The sequence below is a fragment of the Dinoponera quadriceps genome, unplaced genomic scaffold (assembly GCF_001313825.1).
Source record: "Dinoponera quadriceps isolate SergipeBrazil2010 unplaced genomic scaffold, ASM131382v1 scaffold588, whole genome shotgun sequence".
In the NCBI taxonomy this organism is placed as follows: domain Eukaryota; kingdom Metazoa; phylum Arthropoda; class Insecta; order Hymenoptera; family Formicidae; genus Dinoponera; species Dinoponera quadriceps.
In genome coordinates, this window is record NW_014554802.1 from 429,943 (window position 1) to 438,315 (window position 8,373).

Genomic DNA, 8,373 nt, shown 5'->3' on the forward strand with positions numbered 1-8,373 from the left:
TTTGACCAAAAAGTACCAAATTACCAATATTATACCTGGAAAACTCAATCAGGATCCACTTGAGGTTTGTCACAATCGTGTGTTCAATGATGAAGATAGATGAATTCATGTCGGTAATGAATGCGAATAGATATGTATCCTTTTATCACGTTTCACACAAGTCTCACGATCAAGTGAAATCTATGCGAGATATTAAAAAATGAAATATCTTCGATCAACATATTGTTTTTTCTATTGCAGATGTAACTTTATTAAATACAACCTCGTCTTCAATAATATAGCTTTTCTTTTAAAAAAATCTATATTTATCCAATTACTTCATAACCTGTAATATTATACATATCTGTCGTTTTAAAAATGTACGTAGAAGGTACACACTTAGGAATAGCGGTCATCGATATCAATTTTCAGTAATTATTGAACCTTGGTACTTATTTATTACCTACCAACATTTTTACCTTTTTCTTCCTCGTACATCACAAAATTTTGCGAATAATCGATCGACGTATTTTTAGAAATATTCCGATTATGTCGCTCTCTGTGCAATAAATATTACACAATATGCAATTACAATATTATGAGTTGTATTTGTTACATAACGCATACGTTTGTATCTCTCACTTGTGTTTTTATTTCTATTCGACAAGTTTCCCCGAATATTTGCACGTGCAAATATACGATCCATTTTGCGTGCGAATCAACTATTGCGTATCGCATGCTTCGTAAATAACAAATATAGTGATTGAACACAACTGATAAAATTGATTCAATTTATTGAATTACAATATTTATTTTGTTTATAATACACTATTTATATAATAATATAGCATAAGAAGCAATAACGAATATCCGTCCTATAAATTACATACACCATAATAATAATAATTATTGTTGTTGTTGTTGTTATTAGTATCCCATTTTGTTTAGTATATAAACTTTCAGTCATCAAGAAAATATTCGAACATAATTTATTTTATTATTGGTTCTCTAACTATTACTATTATGATTCTACTTCGGTATCCTTTAAATCTGTATTGCCAAAAATACGTGTCGTCGATATTATAATTTTCTTTGTCCATCCGAGCGATGCATTCCCTCTCACTAATTCTTATTCAGGTTGTAGATTTGTACTGATATCCATTAGAATTTACTATAGAGAGAAAGAGTGACAAAGAAGCGGAGAAAGAGACATTTAATTAGTAAGAAAATGATCTTGCTACAGTTTCCTCGTAATACCATTAATATTCGATATTCACGGTGAATGAATTTTGTCCCTTAAATACCGTGCAAAACTCTTATAGGAAAACAGTTGTACGTTAAAAGAAAATCGTTTATTTTGTAAAATTAAAGAGTTTCGATTTCACAGACATGTCGATTTCTTTTAATCCACCTCTATTCTTCCTTTCCTCTTTCGAGGTTTAATTGGTTCAATAACAATAAACAGATTTGGAATGCGAATTTAGAGCGCTACGTTTTATGATTCCACTCAGAGAAATTTCTTTCTTGACATCAACCGTTACATAGTTATCACCTTAACGTTAAAGTTTCGCTATGATTCGAATTTACCTTTTCCGTCACTGTCGCGATATAATTCCTTGTAGTCATGAGATTTTATAGAATTTATCTCCGTGACAAAAATATTATCTTTTATATTGAACATATTGTATTCGATAGTGGCGATATTATATTACTCTGCGCGGGAAATTTTTAAAAAACGTACAAAAACCACGTTACAGAAAATCAGTACGTTATATATTAATCGACAGTCAAGAATATTCTATTTAAGTGCGCCATACATATATAGAAGCGATCACGATCAGAATAATAATCACCATAGAGTTTTTCAATTTTGTCATCTATTATTATAATCATTAGTATTTTTAACCTTATCGCATCTCACAATAGTTACAAGTAGATATCTGTGTTGTTCTCTTTCACAGGACGATCGCGGATGTCAACTACGAGCACCTCATAAATAACTGCGTCGAGATCTTGATTTTATCGGATTTTTCATCGTCAAATTCTTATTGACTAAAATAGACACCTAAGTGAAAATGTTTTTTGCGAAAAGCTCGTATATATATTATTATATAGTTTTGAAAGAAATCCCAATATATTTAATTATATGTATGTGTGTATGTGTGTGTGTACGCAGAATGTCTGGAATATTTCGTACAAGCACTCGTGTGAAAGTAGAACGTTAAGCTGAACAGAAAGTCCTTTGTCATTTTGCAAATAACACGTAAATTCTCATTTATTAATTAAAGAAACCTCTACATATGGCCATTTTCAATAAATAATCATTCGAAATTTTACATGGTTGTTGGCAAAATGGTGGAGAACTTTTCTGCTCAATTTAATCCGTTCTACTTTCACACGAGCACTTGTACGAAACGTAGCAGGCATCCTGTATATATATTTAGGGTGTGTTCAAAGTAACGGTTCATATTATTTTTGAAACACTCCCGACAGTTAAAAAAAAGATTGAAGAGTGAACATGAATCTGTTTCATACAAGCTACAACCTTCAGTGAAAAAAAATTTGAAAAAAAATTTGTTCTCAAAAAAATCAAGTTCACCTTTGATTTTTTTAAATGTCACCACAGAATTTTTTTTTCGTAATATTGGACATTTTCAAAAGAAAGCAATTTTTTCTTCATATAGAACTCGTTTTCTACCTACTGTTTCCTATGTGATTATTAGCTCATATTGATTAATTCCTCATTAATTATTGCAAATTTTGCAAAATGATACGCTGGACATTTTTATCCTGTTTCACCCGTTCTACCTACACACTTCGGATTCTGAGAATGGCAAACACTCTGTATAAGGATACGTGCTACGTAACTTATTCGTCATGAAAGCTATCTACTTTCAAGACGTAGATGTATTATGTACGGGACATAAAAATAATTGCTAAAAAATTTTCAACTCTATTCAAATAATAGAGAATCTTCATCTTGATAATGCACGCCTTAAAGCGGATAAAGTTAGGATAAAGTTATAAAAAGTAATGAACAATCTTTTGTACCAACATAATTTCGCGTCAGAATTTCGGAGAACTATTATATACTTATATACGATCAATTACATAATAGTCTCTTGATGTCATTCTACTATATTAATGGTTTACTTTGCGACCTTTTTGAGAATGATATGATAGCCTCCTTTGTTTCGAGTCATTCTCGAGTGTTGACACAACTTTTATCTTTGCCTTGTGCGAATATCCTCTCTCTGTGAGTCAAAGATAATGGAAAAAAAAAATGACACGTGGCGCGTACGAATATCATCCTGTGAAAGCAACGAGACCGTGCATTACACGAACGAATCTTCACACATTTCCTCTTTTTCGCGGCTCCCGGAAAGTTACGATTAATCGGTCGTAATGAATCGAAATGGTGTCCCTCCCTACAAACGTTATACGGATAGTCTACGCAAACGAGACGTAATATAAACGTTAAGCGATTCGTTCACGCAAGTCTGTGAGATGTTTAGTACCTTAAACGCTTAACATGTAAGTACATTGCTTGTTAACACCAGAAGCTACATACGAATATATCTGATCTCATTTCTGTACCAAGTATGCATCTGTAATTGTTCCGTGGAACTGTGTGTGTATGTGTGTGTGTGTGTGTGTGTGTGTGTGTGTGAGAGAGAGAGAGAGAGAAGGGAGAGGGGATATTTATGCTAACTTACGTATAATAATAACATTCCTAAACGTGTTTGCGTTAATTTGCTTTCACGCTGCTGCCAATTGTCGCATTGCGCTTTAGGTTACGTCTAAACGTTAAATTATACCGGAAGACGGTGTTTATACCATTAATATATTGCAAAAGTCCTAAAATATTTCAAGAGGGCCGTACACGTTTCTATACAATTCCGCACTCGTCGGGGGCTGCACAAAGCTCATCTCTTACAAACGTTTTGTTTCATGTAAATTTATTCCCGATTGAGAAATGCAGCAGGCTTCTTCCTCAGACAGACCGTTCGAAAGTGTGGAATTATTTATAGAAATCCGAGCAGGATCACATTCATTCCTTTCGCAAAACGCAAAACTTTATTACTTTCACAAATCTGTTGAAAATGGCACGCTTTGCACGTTGAGAGAATGGCAATGCTTGCACGATAATTTTTTCCAAATCGTATGACATTTCTCTCGAATATTGTGAAGTTTTTTTGTCGCATGTTAAATAATACGCGAGGCAATACACCTGCTATAAAGCCAGCCAATTGTGTTTGTTTGCAGATTGAGATCAAACATTTGGGAATTTGTGACTCGATGATTTGCTTCTAGTGTTTCTTTTGCAGACAATATCCGTGATTAAGCATGAGATACAGATGACTGCAGCGTGATTTTCTCGTAATTATTACTAAATACCGCCTCATATATATACTTCATATCAACATTTTAGAAATATGGGAAAGATATACGGAGTATCTTGGAGTCAGGACAAACTTCGTGAGGATGTAGAACGAATTGAGGTGAGCAAAAAAGTCCTGTATCATTTTGAAAACAACAGGTAAAATTTCGAGTTATTGAATGACTGAAAATAGCCAATTAAGTAAGTTATAAAAGTTCTTCCTTAATTAATAACTCGAAATTTTACGTGTTGCTTGTAAAAGTAGTAGAAGACCTTTTCGTCCACCTCAATTCATTCTACGCATTGACGAAGTTCGTCCCCGTGACTTTGAGACACCCTGTATTGATGCAAATTCTTATTGACGAGCCAATAAGAACTTACCGACAAATCAATTAACATATATATGAAATATGTGTATGTATATGTGTGTACATAAATACATTTTTTTTTTAATTATCTGCAGTTCGGTTTTAATGTATGTGTATTCGAGAATGTCGTAGAATTAGGAAATTTCGCATCATTGTGTTTTCACTATGCATCCAATGGGATTAGTAGCTGTTAAATTATTTCAAACGAAATATGTACGATCTGAAACGAGTGAGTGGCATAGCGTATAACAATAAGATGTAAGTGCGTGTAATCGTAGCTGTACAGCCATGTCACTAAATATTTTTCACAAAGATGTTCGAACTCGGATCACAAAAGATCACATAAATTTGCATCGATCGACGTCGGTCATTGCGCACAGTCTCATGAAGCCAATGGGATAGTTGAGTGTGACAACTGTAATATCATAATTATAATATTCCATAATTAACTAAGTGACCATTTGAGTGAAATTATTACAAAATGTGGACTATGATCTAGGAAATTTTAAGTAACGGAATAGTAATGTAAATTACTTGAAAAAGAGAGAGAAAGAGAGTGAGATCATAATATAATAATTATATAATTGATGCGAGTCACGGAGCAAATCCTATTCTTGACTGACAAAACGTGTCCATCACAGAATAAAGTTTAAAGGGAAAAATAACAAAAAAAAAATTGTTGAAATTTCTGCAAACATTGAGCAAGTGTCTTTGCAAACAAAAACACATATATGTATCTCGCCACGAACGAATGACGAAGTTTTTCATAATCACTTAAATCACAACAAGATCTCAGCCATGCCATTATCAAAATAACAAATGCAGCAATCGTTATTTATATCAAAAAATTACGAATGATTGAAGACAATATACAGGGTTTATAGCAAGTATCTTTAGTTATAAATTGTGATATATAAATGTTCAGCAAAATTTTTTTTTAGATATTACATGTTATAATTTTACGCGATTCATTATCATACAATATCCTAGTGATTATGTGTATGCTTTTCTTATGTCTGTGATGTGCTGATAATTCTTCCTCGATATTATGAAATCCCCTCCGTGGTTCTCTTCTCTTGCTTCGCGCGAGAATCATGAAAATAAAGAAAATAACGGGCAATTTCTACGATCTTCACACACTCTGGTGCACGAAACGAACACAATCGAAACGTGACTCCTGGATCTGAGTAAAAATTGCAACGTGGAAGAAGAATTATTCGCACAGGACAGAAGATGTAACGTTTTGTATTCGTTATTACATATTGTAACTTGTCAAAAATATAGTGTTCAATTTAATCTGCCCTATTGTTGGTTTTCTTTGTGCAACGAAAAAAACAAAGACGTTGAAAGCTGAAAGAAATCGTACGTTCGTGAACGTTACGGCATTACTAACAACAAGATTTTACAATTAAATTGGAAAGCATTATTGCTCGAAACATCAGTAGTAGTAGCGTAGAGTTTGAATAATCTCATTCTAGAGACACATTTATATTCGACACAACACACTTATTTAGTTCCCATGTAGTAAAAACTAACGTGCTATTGTTTATCAAGAAATCGACTCAATATTCGACTTTTATATACAATAGATAATAATTAATTCGTTATATTAACGTCCGTATATCTTTAACGTTCTCGAAAATATAGCAGACAATCGATGAAACCAACAACCGGGTAGTAGTAGTATATAAATATTCAACTGTGTTTTTTCTCCTTTGTTACACAATATAAGCTAATTATTCACTTTGTTACTCTCCTATTACCCTATTTTGTATCTAAATTTGTTGCTTTCACAATAATTTATATTCTTAATTAATATATATTTTAATTGCGTTATTGTTAGAAGTAAAATAGTATGTATGTATATATATATATATATATATATATATATATATANTCGTAATCCTATTATTCAGGAATATCATTTTCTAAACTTCCGTCCTCTAAATATATCGCGATCGTAACTTTCTTCCGATCATTTAAAGATGTGGATGTAAATGTTTCTCGTGTTTTTCCGTAATAATGGTATAAAGAACTAAGCATTTGTTTATGTCTCGGATATGATCCCATTATTTGTAACATTACGTTCTCTTAAATATAAATACGAGGAAGAAATTTCGATCGCGGAATATCATCGAAATTCGCATTCTTTATAAGTACCTTCTTTAAAGATTTTTCACTTCATCATTTATTGTACATTTGTATACCAATCGAAAATTTATCACGTGTCACTTTTATAGCTTGATAAATCGAGAAGTGTACATATAAGCCAGGATACAGATCGGCTTGGCGTTCTAATTTTCTTTTCCTTTCTTCCTTTTTTAGATAGAAGGCAAATCTAATGCTTATATCACACATAGTAAATAGTGTCAAAATGTGTTATTATGCATTGACGCATGAAAAAATTTTGCGATTTATGAGATATTTAGCATAATAAATATCCTGTATGTATGTACCGATAACATTTTCTCGTACTTATAAAGAATGCTTTGCATAAACGCAAGAAAATGCATCATTATAATATTTAAATCTTTTATATTCTAAATAGTACTTTAAAAATGGTGTTATGGTACATGCGGCCTCTATAAAAAATTAAAACACTGATCCATGCATATAAGATCTCACGTTAACGTTTTATGCTATCGGGAAAGAAGAAGATAAGTAAGCAACAAAAGGATTAATAAAAGAAAATTGTGAACGTTACTAAGGCTCCCTCGCTGCAGTCTTTATTTGATGACGTCAGAAGCGAGAAAAACGCGTGCCAATTCCTGCGTCACACGTTCAAATAAAAAAGATATACCCACAAAACGACACCTGTGATCGATTCGGCGCACTTGTGAAATTGTCCGAACTTCTCTTTTATTTGAACAATCAATAAGTAATCGCAAAATTCACTTAACATGGAAATTTCCTTTTTTTATATCTTTTTTCATGATTTTGTCGGTGTTAATTTTACGATTGTCTGTTAATTGTTTCAGTAAAAATATTTCGAACAATTTTATAAATGTGTCGAATCAATCACAAGTGTTATTTTGTAAATATATCTTTTTATCTGAACGTATAATGCAAGAATCCTCGTTTTCTTGCTTCTGACATCGCCAAACAAAGTTACAGCGAAGGACTAGAAGCCTTAAAAATATAAATAATCGTCAAAATGACTTTTCTGTCTTTGTTCGTTTCTTACACTTCGATTGTAATTAACGATATAAAACATATCAGAGAAAATCACATTTTAATAATTATTATTCTATTACTTTATAGTCTCTTAAAAAGAGTATCTTTAGACCATATATACCATAATAGAGAAATTGTGTTATTTTTTTTGGAATAACATCTATTATATTTTAATAATCTGTAATAAAAAATTGATGCAATAAAAAACATTCGTTTCTCTTTTGGCCTCACTTTTTGACACTAAACTATGAAAGTAATTAAAGAGAAAGAAAAAGGAGAAAAACGACAAACCAAAAACAATAACAACTAGCGCTGTTGTGTACATTAAAAAATTCCGTAGTTAAGTAATGTTCGCTACAATACCCCATTTTTATTAAAGAAAATTTATATATTAAAATAGATAAAAGAAGCTCTCGATTGATTACCCGAGACTTAATTCTGTAAATTAGTAGACGGCTCTTTTTATATATA

The 8,373-nt window shown here is 32.0% G+C and overlaps 1 protein-coding gene across 8 annotated transcripts in view; it reads right to left on the bottom strand.

The window, feature by feature from the left end:
* Nucleotides 1-756: 756 nt before the first annotated feature.
* The window catches only part of LOC106742068 (RING finger protein unkempt), a 15,940-nt gene continuing 8,323 nt past the window's right edge, over nucleotides 757-8,373 (bottom strand). For all 8 annotated transcript variants that reach the window (XM_014614670.1, XM_014614669.1, XM_014614668.1 and 5 more), the window contains one exon: nucleotides 757-5,143. The gene's annotated coding sequence lies outside the window, so the exon portion shown is untranslated. The remainder of the gene's footprint in view (nucleotides 5,144-8,373) is intronic.